The sequence below is a fragment of the Globicephala melas genome, chromosome 8, assembly GCF_963455315.2.
Source record: "Globicephala melas chromosome 8, mGloMel1.2, whole genome shotgun sequence".
Lineage (NCBI taxonomy): Eukaryota > Metazoa > Chordata > Mammalia > Artiodactyla > Delphinidae > Globicephala > Globicephala melas.
In genome coordinates, this window is record NC_083321.1 from 67,605,470 (window position 1) to 67,618,489 (window position 13,020).

Genomic DNA, 13,020 nt, shown 5'->3' on the forward strand with positions numbered 1-13,020 from the left:
GGCCTACAGTAACCATCAAGGAATAAGATGTGGCATTGCTGCAGTGGCTGTGCTCTGCTAGTTTGGGCAGAGAAGTGTTTTCTCTGAACTCACCTGGGAATTGATTTCTGATCTCTTATGGACACCTCTGAAAGCAGGACTCCCTGTTCAATGCTGGAGCACCCTGATACAGGAACCGAGGGTGGCCAGTTACCCGATAACTAACACTTGAAGAGTCAAATTTCTCAACTTGATGCTCCTAATCTATCCTGGCAATTCTTCTTTATTCAATCAACAATTAGAAGGAAATCTTATTTAGTAGGTGCGTTCTAGGAAACAGAATATGTCATTTTCAGAGGTTTTTTTTTTTAATTGTTGTGAAATCTTTTCATGTAAAGAAGCCCTTTAAGTTATTCTTTTGTAAAGAGACAAATATAATTTATGAGTTGTAAATTTGAATTTATCAAAGTGATGTTAGAAATATTAAAATCCGGGAATAATTATATCTGGTTTGCAGATTATCTTGGGCCCTGGCAGGCAGCTGCCCCTTCTCTATGGTCTTCAGTTTTCCACCTAAACCAGATGTTGGGTGTGTGACCTGTTGAATTGAAATCAACCAATATTGATTAAAATGAAAAGAGGAGACAAAGTTAGAGAATGTAGAAGCTAAAATGAGACAAAGTCTGAATATTGTTTGTCTCTGCTGTCACTGTTTCCAATAACACAGATGATTCAGTGGAATGCTTTCAGGCGTGGGTGAATTATCACAGTGGTAAGTTTTCTTCTCGGGCTTTTGAGGAAAGTTTTAAAACTGAGTTTGCTCAGAGTTAGATGGAAATGTTCTTTGCTGGAAGCCCTGATTTTTTTAAAAAAATTACCTTGTTCTCTGTTTTAGAAAATTGTCTTTCTTTTCTCAGTAGAAAACTGTCAGAAAATCGAAAATTAGTAGGTCAAACATTTTGCATCCTACCCAATACATTGTTTTAGAAATCGACTTTCTTATTGCAAAAGATGCTGGTTGAAAGACTGCTCTACATCACTGTTGATATCAGTGTTTGCAAACCCAACGTTAAAGAGGTCTTCCTGGGTCCTTGGCCTGCTAATAGGGTAAAATGCTACCAGTTGAGCCACAAGGCTTTGGTTTGTGGTCTGAACCATAAGCCAAGGACTTGAATTTTAGATCCAGATTCCAAATCATGAACTTTTCACTGGGCATGATTTTTTAAACTATGGATCCAATCTTTATTAAAATGCCTTAGAATAGTAAATATCAACTCTGTTACTGTGCATTATATATAACAATGGATTAAGGTCAGAGTTTAAAGAAATGAGCACCCAAATACATTTAATGCCTTTCTTATCATTCCATTGTGATTCATATGGTAACCCTCTTCTAATACACACACTTGATTAGAATGTTCCTCTCTGCCTTACAACTTTTCCCTCAACTCTAGGGTCAGAATCTCTTTCTGGGGTATTTAAAAGAGGTCTTTGAAGTAGCATAGCCCCAAAAGACCTTGCAGCTATTAACTGACGTAGGAAGAGGGGAGGAGATTTTTGAAATGTGAGATTTTGAGGTAAGTGTATTGTTTTGTACTGTGTTTATATCATCGGCTCCCTGATTGAACTCCGCACTCACTACTCCTGAGTAAAAGCTCTTTTATGTTCACTTTATAGCTCCCGCATAGGATTGCTAGGTAGAGTAAATAAAAATACAGATCTCAAGTTAAATTTGAATTTGAACAACCAACAATTCTTTAGCATATCTCCAATATTGCATGAGATGTATTTTTGTCTGTCCACCCAACTCCTGCACAGATCACAGCTCATCCTATACAGGGTATTGAGAAAGGGTTTGTTGAATGACTGAATGAGCCTCCAAGGGGAAATATCCAGGAGTTAGTTGAAAATACTAACTTAGAGCATAGCAGAGCTTGATTCAAGAGTCTCTATCATGTGCACGGGTGGTACTTGAAGCCCTGGAGATTGTCCAGGGTCATTGTGTTGACCTAAGGTTCTTAAACTGCAGTGAACGTCAGAATCACTGGGAGGGTTTGTAACACATTGATTCCTGTGCCTCACTCCATAATTTATGATTTTGTAAACTTGAGGTGGGGTTAAAGGACTGCTTATCCTACAGGTTTCCAGTTTATATCAGTGTTGCTCTTCCGGGACCAAGCTTTGGGAGCTACAGTGTAGACTCTCTAGAGATGGATCTGCAAACCTTTTTTGTAAAAGACCAGATAGTAAATATTTTAGGCTTTGTAGGCCGTACTATCTGTATTATGATTACTTAACTCTGCCTTTGCAGCTTGAAAGCAGCCACAGGTAGTATGTAAATAAATGGGGTGTGGCTATGTTTCAATCAAACTTTATTTACAAAACGAGGATACTGGCCTGATTGGGCTCCTGGGTCAGCTTCAGTTTGCAGGCCCTGCTCTAGGGTGAAAAAAAAAGGTGACTGTTGAAGACATCCAGGTTTAAAAATTGGGCAGAAGAAAAGGAAACAGAGGAAGAGTGATCTGAGCCATGGTAGAAGACCCAGGGGAGTATCCCCAAAGCCGAGCAATCATCCTCATCTATTGTCTCAGAGCAATTAAGGATGTGGGAGGGGATGAATGCTGAAAGAGGCCATTGGATTTGGCAGTTAGGATGTAATGACCACTGTTGACTGAGTCGTTTGAATACAGTGGTGAGGAGGGATGCCTGCCAGATGGCAGTGGGCTGAAGTGAAGGAAGAGGTGGAGGCAGCAAATTTTGAATCCTCTTTCAGGAAATTCGGCAGTGAAAGAAAGGAGGGGTTCGAGGCTAACGCTTAAGGAGAAAATTGGGTCCGAGAAGCTTCTTATGAGGATAAGAGGAAAACAAGTACGTTTATAGGCAGAGAGGAAAGGGCCAGTAGAAGCAGGAGCCTTGGCTGCAAACACATGGTCTCCTAAGAAGATGGTTCCCCACAGGTTGTGCAGCAGGTCGTGAATAGGGAGCAGAAGAAAAGACAAGAGAGAAGAGATCATTAATGGGGGAAAGTTCTCAAAAGAAACAGGGCGGGAAGGGGGATTAAGAGAGCCTGCAGAAATTGCCCTTGGTCCGGAGAAGGATAATACTTCTGTAAGACAAGAGCGGGTGAGTATCATTCCATTTCGAGGAAGGAAGGTAAGAGGCTTCCCAACCCAAAGACTTTGTTTCTTGGAAAGGTTGGAAGCTAGGCTAGAGTGAAGAGATTGTGGGAAAAGTAGGAATTTTAAGGAAAGCGGTGATGGTTTGGAGTAGGCAGTGAGTGAGGCAGAGAGTATACCAAAGGTAAGTACTATGCATACCAGGTAGCACTGAGGACTCTGCTGGAGTTTAAGCTCATTTATGAGCGTCCATATGTCACCCTGATATATGGAATTTCCCTGTAGTCTGTAGCTGCCTGGAAAATGTAGAACATGTAACAGATGGAGGGTTATTCAGAATTGCAGGTTGTCAAGAGGCGTTGGTCAGAAAGACATGAGGCGATAGGATTGGAGATGCCTGTGAATGGGAGTAGGAAGGAGAACAAAGTGGAGAAGCAAAGGAAACCAAGAGTGGTACCCGTGTCATAGGTTGAAGTCTTGGTAAAGACGAAGAAGAGCAGGTTTAGAGGAAGATGTAAGGGGGTTGAGGAGGATTGGAAATTATTAGAGATGTTGGGATTTCTTAGTGATTTCAGAGACGTGGCAATTCCAAGGGCCTGGGCTGTGGCTGCGGAATTAGGCTCTGAAGTCGAGTTGAGGGGGTGTGTTCAGGAATTGAGGGGGGTAGGTTGGATAGGTTAGCAAGGTAGATCTTGAAGTTACTTAAGTCATGGCAGGAGAGGAGGAAGCTCTTGGCACAGCAGGGGACCTGCCTCTTCTTCTACCTGGAGGAGCCTTGAAACTGTCGTGTTTTGCTTTTTGTGGGGCTCCCCCGTTCTTGTTCTTTTGGTCTGCTTCTGCCATTGCCTGGCATGACGTATCTCTTGTGTGACCATTGAAGCAACTCACCACACATTTTCCCTCTTTCTTTCCTCATTTTTCTCCCCTGGCAGAAGCATGAAGAAAGATTATAGACAAGTAGGGTACGTCTCTGTTGGTAACTGGAACTTCTGTGACTGTTCCTTGCAAATCGGAAGGAAGCTATTTTCCAATTCCCTCTATAAAAGAGAGAGCAAGTTTTTCTCCCTACCAAGCCTTACTAGTTGTTGGGCATCATTGAACATTTGCTGGTACCTTCGAGTCTGTATTGTTGCTGACTTCTTTGAGGAAGTCTGTCTGTTGTAAAATATTTGGTCTCACTTGTCTTTTATTTTCCAGCTTTTGGTTGCAAATTACCTTCTAAAAAGGAACTGGATCCCTTCTACTAAAAAATGCAAGCTCATGTATGATAACTTTAATGAACTAAGAAAAATAACCTTTAAATGAACATTTAAGAAGGGCTTAAAAGAAATGGTTAAATGTTGTCACCACAGAGGATTCATGCTTCAAAAGGAGTATCTCCCCATTTCCCCAGTCCTTCCTTTTTCCTCACTTTCTCTTTTTATACAACCATTTTCTTTCACCTACAGAAAAGAGGACTATGTTTTGAATTTGTCTTTGATGCTTTTTTTTTTTTTAACAGGAATGGCTTGATTTATATCTCATGCTCTCATGTATCGGTTGAAAAATCTGAGAAAATGAATTGAAAGAGTGTATCATTTTTTAATATTTGAATCATAACATCTCACACTAGATTTCATATCTCATACAGATGGCATTACCCTTTGCATATTTCCCCTCCAGTTTGGAATTTCCAAAGGAAAGATATGAATATGAAAGGTAAATGAATGTTGGGGAAAGATTATTAGAATAGCTGTCAGATGTTATGAATACCCTATCTGTTTTTCTGGAACGTATAAAAGTTTTCCCTTTGACTAAATCTGTGCAGAAAATTTTACCCTGCACTTGACATCCATCAGTATTTTCAGAACTGAAACATGAAAAAGAAATATAAAATTTTCTTTCAAAAACTCTATCCCAACTTTATGTCTGTTGTCATTGGGGGAAATAATATATATTGGAAAAAAGAGGAAGAAGAACCACTGATGGTGATTGTACTTTGGCAGACCAACATCCAATCTCAAAACTGACTACATGACAATGACATTTCCACATACATTTTAGTGAGGTATAGAGTTCGGTGTTTGAATAAATAACCTGTACTAGATAGACAATTCCTAAGAGAATGAATTGTAACACCATAGCTCCATTAGTGATCCTGAAAAGATGTAAAAACCTTAGGGGCTGGAAGAAACTTTAGAGTGAATCTGATTTAATCTTCTTTCTTTACAGATGGGCCGAGGTTCCGAGAGGGCTAATAAATTGCCCAGGAACGTGGAACTAATTAGGGACCTAGTGAGGGGCTAGACTCGAATATTCTAAAATCCGAATTCTAATTGGTCATCTAGATTTAAGCACTTTAGCATTTTCAGACTGAATTTGAAGGTGTGATAGGCATTTTAGAAGGCTTATTTGTGATTTAAAAGTAACTTAAAGTACCTGCATTTATTTATCTATTTATTTTTAACATCTTTATTGGAGTATAATTGCTTTACAATGGTGTGTTAGTTTCTGCTTTACAACAAAATGAATCAGTTATACATATACATATGTTCCCATATATTTTCCCTCTTGCGTCTCCCTCCCTCCCACCCACCCTCCCTATCCCACCCCTCCAGGCAATCACAAAGCACCGAGCTGATCTCCCTGTGCTATGTGGCTTCTTCCCACCAGCTATCTACCTTACGTTTGGTAGTGTATATATGTCCATGCCTCTCTCTTGCTTTGTCACAGCTTACCCTTCCCCCTCCCCATATCCTCAAGTCCATTCGCTAGTAGGTCTGTATCTTTATTCCTGTCTTACCCCTAGGTTCTTCATGACATTTTTTTTTCTTAAATTCCATATATATGTGTTAGCATACGGTGTTTGTCTCTCTCTTTCTGACTTACTTCACTCTGTATGACAGACTCTAGGTCTATCCACCTCGTTACAAATAGCTCAGTTTCGTTTCTTTTTATGGCTGAGTAATATTCCATTGTATATATGTGCCACATCTTCTTTATCCGTTCATCCGATGATGGACACTTAGGTTGTTTCCATCTCCGGGCTATTGTAAATAGAGCTGCAATGAACATTTTGGTACATGACTCTTTTTGAATTATGGTTTTCTCAGTGTATATGCCCAGTAGTGGGATTGCTGGGTCATATGGTAGTTCTATTTGTAGTTTTTTAAGGAACCTCCATACTGTTCTCCACAGTGCCTGTATCAATTTAAAGTACCTGCATTTAGCTCACAAAATATGGGAACGTTTTGACAACTACGTCATTCTGGAAACAAACTCAAATGAACTTGCAGGGAATAACTGAGATGAAAATGATTGATCGGAAGGGGGAATGGGAGAGTGTAACAAGGCAGCGTGTGTTTGTAAGTACAGGGCCACCACCTGTGACTTGGAGGAGAAGTGAAAACGCAGAGGCACGTGTAATCCGAGATGTGTCTCTCACTCATCAATCAGGGTTTATCAGAATTGGAGGTCTTCGTAAGCGAACTGAATGCTTTCAACCAGACATGCCAGTAATTGCCATCGACCGAGCGTTCTGTCACACCTGCCTGCTTTTCTTTCTCTTTCTCTTTACTTCATTACATATTGATTGACTTCTTGGGTTTTACAAGTTCATAAATCACATTCTTTTAATAGGCTTCTTGGCTTTTGTGTGTGTAGACTGACACTACTGGAAAAGATTGATACTCGAATCACAGTAACGAAGAACTTCATCTTCCCTCCTTCAGTTTCATATGCAAGAGTGACATCGAAAGACAGTGTCATTATGATGAAACAGATTTAAAAGCAGTGGAAACACCTTATAAAAACCTGGAGCGCTAACAGCCAGCCCTCTTGGGTTTAATGGAAACTCTCACCTTACACACATGGAAGGATTGGGGAGAGCTGGAGAGACTTCACAATCAAGAAAAGTATTATTCAGTGAATAAATTATTATTTTAAAATATTAAAAGTATTATTCAGTAAATAAATAAATAAATAAGTAAATTCAGTATTAATTATGTAATGAAATGCCACCTTTGCAAATAACAACAGATATTCCTACCTGATTGCAAATCCATAATCCTGGTACAGGATAGAATAGATTTTCGTCTGTCTTGGAGGGCTACATTTTATGTGCCTGCAGTAGAATAATAAAAGACTGGATACCTATGATCTCTTCTGCTTCTAAAAGTTTTTCAAATTTATAAATCTTAGGAATTGAACTTTGTTATTATCCTTTTCATGAAAAAAAGTCATTGTTCTCTCCACTATGGACGTTTTAAATTCCTGTTTTATGGATGAATCCTAAAACATCCACTTCTTCTTTCTGGATACAAACTGATATTTAAACTCTGTAAGAATTTTTTTCCTATTTTTAGTACCTGAGTGTTTTTGATTTTAATATAAAGCAGTTACATGACATTTAAAATTCTTATTTTAGAGATGAATCCTAAAATACTCATTTTTTTTTTCTTATTTACTGATACGAACTGGTATGTTAACACTGAAGGGATAGTTTCCTATTTTTGTCATCTATGCATTTTTTCTTATAATATAAACCAGTCACGTGGGACTTTTATGGAAAGGCCTATGCAGTTGTATAATATTAATGTCTGTTGTCCTCTTAAATAACAAGGGAGTCTACTTTGTAGGTTTGTAGTCCAGCATTAGCAACAAAAAAAATCATATTCCAGGCATTCTTTAACAGCTGATTTAATTTGGAGATATTCAGCCATTCCTTTCTGCATTAATTTAATTTCTGACAGCCAGTTTAATACATCAAAAGGGAAAAAGAAAGCAAAAACTGCCATTGAGGTTGTCTGTAATTAATAGAGCTGACTTCTGAAGCACTCCAGGCTTCTAAGCCCTCACGTGTGAGAAGTGGCTTATTCTAAAGGGATGGTGCTTTGAAAGAGCAAAACAATTGAGGCGCGAGAAGGGAGGCTGTGAACCCGTCTTCACTTTGGTGGTTCAGAGCCATTGCTTCTATTTTTCTCTGTGAGGAGGAAGCAGAAGGAGGACGGGGAATGTTCTGGGAATAGCTGTCTTTTCTTCACAGAGTTTGCAAACAGAATTTACAGGCAGAAGTGTGTCTTTTGCGCTAGTTTAGTAAAATGACATGAAATCTCTCCATGTTGCTACAGAGAGTCATATCCACGAAATGAGGTGAGAGAAGATAGCCATATTTACTGTGGATCAGTCACTGTCTAGAGTGCATGTGATGCTTTCTTGAGACAGTTTTAGTAAATAAACAGATCCAGAGAAATTCCCTTGAAACCAGAATCTGAAAAACTGAAATAAAATACATTTCAAGTACTTTAGTACAAATAAGCATCATTATTAATTGAAAGGCAGTACTGTGCTAAATACCGTATAGACAGTCTCATGTAAGCTTCCTTACCTCTGGCCTCTGAGCGAAATACTGTCCATCTTTATAGATGAGAAAACTGAGCTTGAGGGAGGCTAACGAGTTGATGGTTCCACATATGATGAATAATGGAAACCAAGTATGTTGGCTATCGTAGTTTTTCTTTAAAACCTGTAGAATATATCAGGTTATACTAATTGAATTCATCTAATTATTCATCTTAATTTTTTTAGGAACCTCTAGAGTGTTAGCATTTAGACAAAAAAGCAGGTACTTAATTGTTAAAACAATGAAAAAGAATTGATGATGTTACTGAAGTGTAATGACCTCATGATTTTCCACAACCAGATATTTTTTCTACCCTGGTTTCCTTACCTCTTACGTCTCCAGTAATGTGCTTAAGGAATTCATATTTCTTTTAGTATTACTCAAAGTAGAAATCTAATTTTAAAAAGATGAATCTGCTGGATAAAAGCCCACAGATTATATTTCATAGTTAAAAATTACCTTTTCATTAATTCATTGAAGAAATAGGAAATTGGAGTGCCTACTTTGCCAGGGATACATGGGGGACAAGACAGGCAAAATCCTGCTTTCATGAAACTTCCAGGTTTTTGAGGGGAAAGAGAGCTAATAGCTAAGATCTGATTTGCTTGTATCCATTTTGAATTAGCTATCATCTGGAAAGATCCTAGGAACAAACAAACGGATGTGTTGAAAAGTACTTTAGTTTACTTGGGAAAACCTTCCCTCCTATTTTGCTTTAACAAACTTGGAAGTTCCACATAAGTAATTCACTGGTTACTTTTTAAAATGTGATTAGATAATCTGGGGTTGTATAGTACTCCATTTTTTAAAAAATTGAAATATAGTTGAGTTACAATGCTGTGTTAGTTTCAGGTGTACAGCAAAGTGATTCAGTGATACACACACACACACACACACACACACACACACACACATTCTTTTTCAGATGCTTTTCCCTTATAGGTTATTACAGAATATTGAGTAGCGGTCCCTGTGCTCTACAGTAGGTCCTTGTTGGTTATCTATTTTATATGTAGTAGTGTGTATATGTTAATCCCAACCTCCTAATTTATTCCTCCCCCCTTTCAACAATTATTACTTGATGAATTATCAAGGCTTTGAGGGTTGATCATAAATGTGTAAAGGCATTAGAAGCCAGTGGGCCTGGTGGTACTTCTGGAAGGCCCTGGGGAGTCAGGAACCACATACCTGATGAAAGGAATGAAGTACCAGAGGGAAGAACGCAGAAAATAAATTTAGCAACTTTGCCAAAGACCAGCTTTTTGAGCAACCCTTGGAATTGAGAGCTCTTTCTCCTAAGTTGTGTATCCCTGTCAGTGCTGGAGAGACATGGAATCAAATGGAGTGAAATCCTTTAGGTTCAGCTGCCCTCTGTGACCCTGTCAACTGGATTGCCCCAAAGTGACACAGTTACACAGCTGCAGGGCTAAGTCTAGAACTTTATGACCATTTCTCATGAATCCTGTGCTATGGTTCTTCTTTGAGGTGACATCAAGGAGAGAACAGTCTTCCTCTAAATCATGTCGCTGAACATCGCAAAGAATTTACTTGGCTGCAAGCACAGCATTGGAACGGTGCATCATTTCCTTTCCGCTCACTGTTTCTTGGCCCCATCCACTTGAGTCCCTAACAGTCGCGTGCCAGTGTCAAAGCTGTTTCCTAAGCCGTGGTTCCCAAACCTTTCTGTGCATTAGAATCAGGGGAGCTCTACAATTTAGATTCCCAGGTCCAACTGTTTCAGGTCATTTCCTTGGCAAAGAATAAGCAAGTAAGTGCAAGTAATCTTCCAACAGCAATAAGTAATTCTCTCTCTCTGGACCCCTACTGCAAATTTGCTGGAAGGTCATCTTCTCATCACCTCCCTCCTCCCCTCCTGCCCTATAGAATGCTGGGTGTGGAGTAAGTTGTGGGGAGGAACGAGTCACAAATATTCTATGTTGTTTTTCCCAGGGGATTTGACTGTCACTCTGAGAGCAGCACTCAAGCCCAGGTACCTCCTGCTCTTTCTAAAATTATTGCATATTTTCCTTCTGCTTGTGCCTTTTTGCCCGAATCAAGCAGTATTTTGCAGGTACCTGGGCCTGTTGCATAAACTCAGTCACCCCTCCCCCACCGTCCTGGGAGCAGCCTGGAGGTGTGTCTTTTATTCCCTTTGAGCAGTTGTGAGTGACCCTGAGCACGACCTTCACACGTTTGCCCAAGCTTCTCACTGTAATGGTGAAGTGGATTCTCCCTGTCCGGTGTTGCTGAGTGGATCTGGGTAATACATCCGCTCAGAGGGAAGAAGATTGCTCCATCACACCGTAAAAGGGCTGTGCCCTCTCTTTCTCTCCCCGCCACGTCCTGGACAGCTTCCGCTTCTCTATTTCCCACTAATGCACTTCGGCTATGGTTCCTCCTCTTTTTGTGGGGAGCTCTCTTCAGTTGATCTGTCCTCTCGTTGGTAGATTTAAACCTATCATGTAAATCACCAACTTCATAGTTAACAGCATTGCCCTTCATTCTTGCTAGTTTTTCCTGCTTATTTCCTTGGTTTCTGCTCTGAGTTTTTCTTCCATATGATAGGAGCTGGTGCTTTTGCTTGCCAAGGACTCCTAGGACATATTTATTGGCTCTTTGGAAAGTAAGCCAACTGGAAAGCTTGAGGATAATTATTCAGTACTTGGAATTTATAGAGAGCATCTCTTTATAGTAACTCGGGTTCCTTTAATGTGAAGCAATCCTGGGTTTAGACCGTAAGTACCGCTAAATTGTACCTGTGAGCTAGCCATATTTTTTTCTTCCCAGTACTTTTAGAACGGACAAATTTTAAGAAAGTCAGCCTTTGTGGGGATTTTTTTTTTTTAACTGCAGAAACATCAAGGTAAGTGGTCCAGGCTGACAACAGATTCATTGAGTCATAGAATCTCAAGTTGGAAGGGATTTAGGAAAGATTGTTAGTCGTCTACTATTGATGACTTCTGGACTGAAAAGATCACATTGCAAATTCCTAGATCGCTCCAAGATTTAATTTATTTGAGTTCGGATACTTGAACTAATTCCAATCAGGTATTGGTATTTTTCTAACCTCTGAAAGCAGTGGCAACCTTTCTTGACATTGAAATTCTCCACCGAAGTTCTAGATTTGAAATAGATGAAAGCAGAGTTCTCTGATTGCAGAGGAAAAGGGCTCTGAATTAGGGGGGATTCTTACATATCCCCTGGTCCTTTCTACCTAGTTCTTCTTGCTGAGAGATGGAAGGTGGAGGAAAAGTAGAAATCCAGCAAATCTGTCTGCTCACTGTCATCTGTTAAAACTACACCATCTTTTCCACACCAAAGACCCTAATCTGCACATCCAAATATAGGCAATGAGGCAAGATCTAAGAAATGTTGATATCCTGAGAAATCTTGCAGAAGGATCCAAGATCCTGAGTTAATCAGAGATCAGTTTTATTTTAGTCACCAGGCTGTTACTAAGATAAAACATCGTATTAATGCATTTTAGAAAGATTTTTAAGGACAGAGTGTAAAAAGGAAGTTTCAAAGAGTTAAGATCTTGATGGCTAGAAATATTAACGCTGTTCACAAAGCACTGGAGAAAAACAGGGCATTACAATATGTTAAAGCATTTATATATTAAAACTTTCAAATCCTTAGGTAGGGAGGAGCTTTAGGTAAACTTCAAACTGGTGGTGGATGCCAGGCTAGATGGTAGAGAACTACTTGAGATTTTAGGGCTGGGGAAAGCATTTTATGACATGTTACTTTATCAAACTTTTATAGAAACTTACCCAATACCTGGGCATACATAGACAGCCAGGGAGAGGTGGAAGGAAAGTTGGCATTTTGAAGCTTTGTTGGCAGACATCTCGTATTATTAAAAAAACAAAAAATAGGGCTTCCCTGGTGGCGCAGTGGTTGAGAGTCCACCTGCCGATGCAGAGGACGCGGGTTCGTGCCCCGGTCCGGGAAGATCCCACATGCCGCGGAGCGGCTGGGCCCGTGAGCCACGGCCGCTGAGCCTGCGCGTCCGGGGCCTGTGCTCCGCAACGGGAGAGGCCACAACAGTGAGAGGCCCGCGTACCGCAAACAAACAAACAAACAAAAAAACCAAAAAAACAAAAAATAGCAATTGGCTGAACAATTCCACTGGGCTGGAATCAGAAATCCAGATGTTATAGAAACAAGTCCAGTGGCCACTTTGCCTTTGTAGATGCTATGGCTAAAATTAGCCCTAGCTAAGGGCCCCATCATCAACATCAGAGATCTGTGTTCCCTCGTCCTACAGACCAGGATGGGGCCCTCTGCTATATCCATCCTTTCACAGGGTCCTCCCCGGCTTGTAGCAATGATCCTGACTTTAATTAATTACTTACATATTTTTTTTTATTGTAGGGCTTTCTTTGGTGAGTTTTATTTAATTATTTGGGTATGTTTTAATATTAGCGTTTTTTGAATAAGAATTTCTCAATAGCTGCCTTGAAGGCAGATACAATGCGTGTCTTCTTCATTACTGGAACCCTGCTATCTTGCACAGTCCCTGCCATATAAAAGAAACGTAAT

General features: G+C 39.9%; 1 protein-coding gene across 1 annotated transcript in view; it reads left to right on the forward strand.

The window, feature by feature from the left end:
* Window positions 1–13,020, forward strand: part of FAT3 (FAT atypical cadherin 3) — a 707,842-nt gene that overhangs the window by 18,198 nt on the left and 676,624 nt on the right. The window lies entirely within an intron of this gene.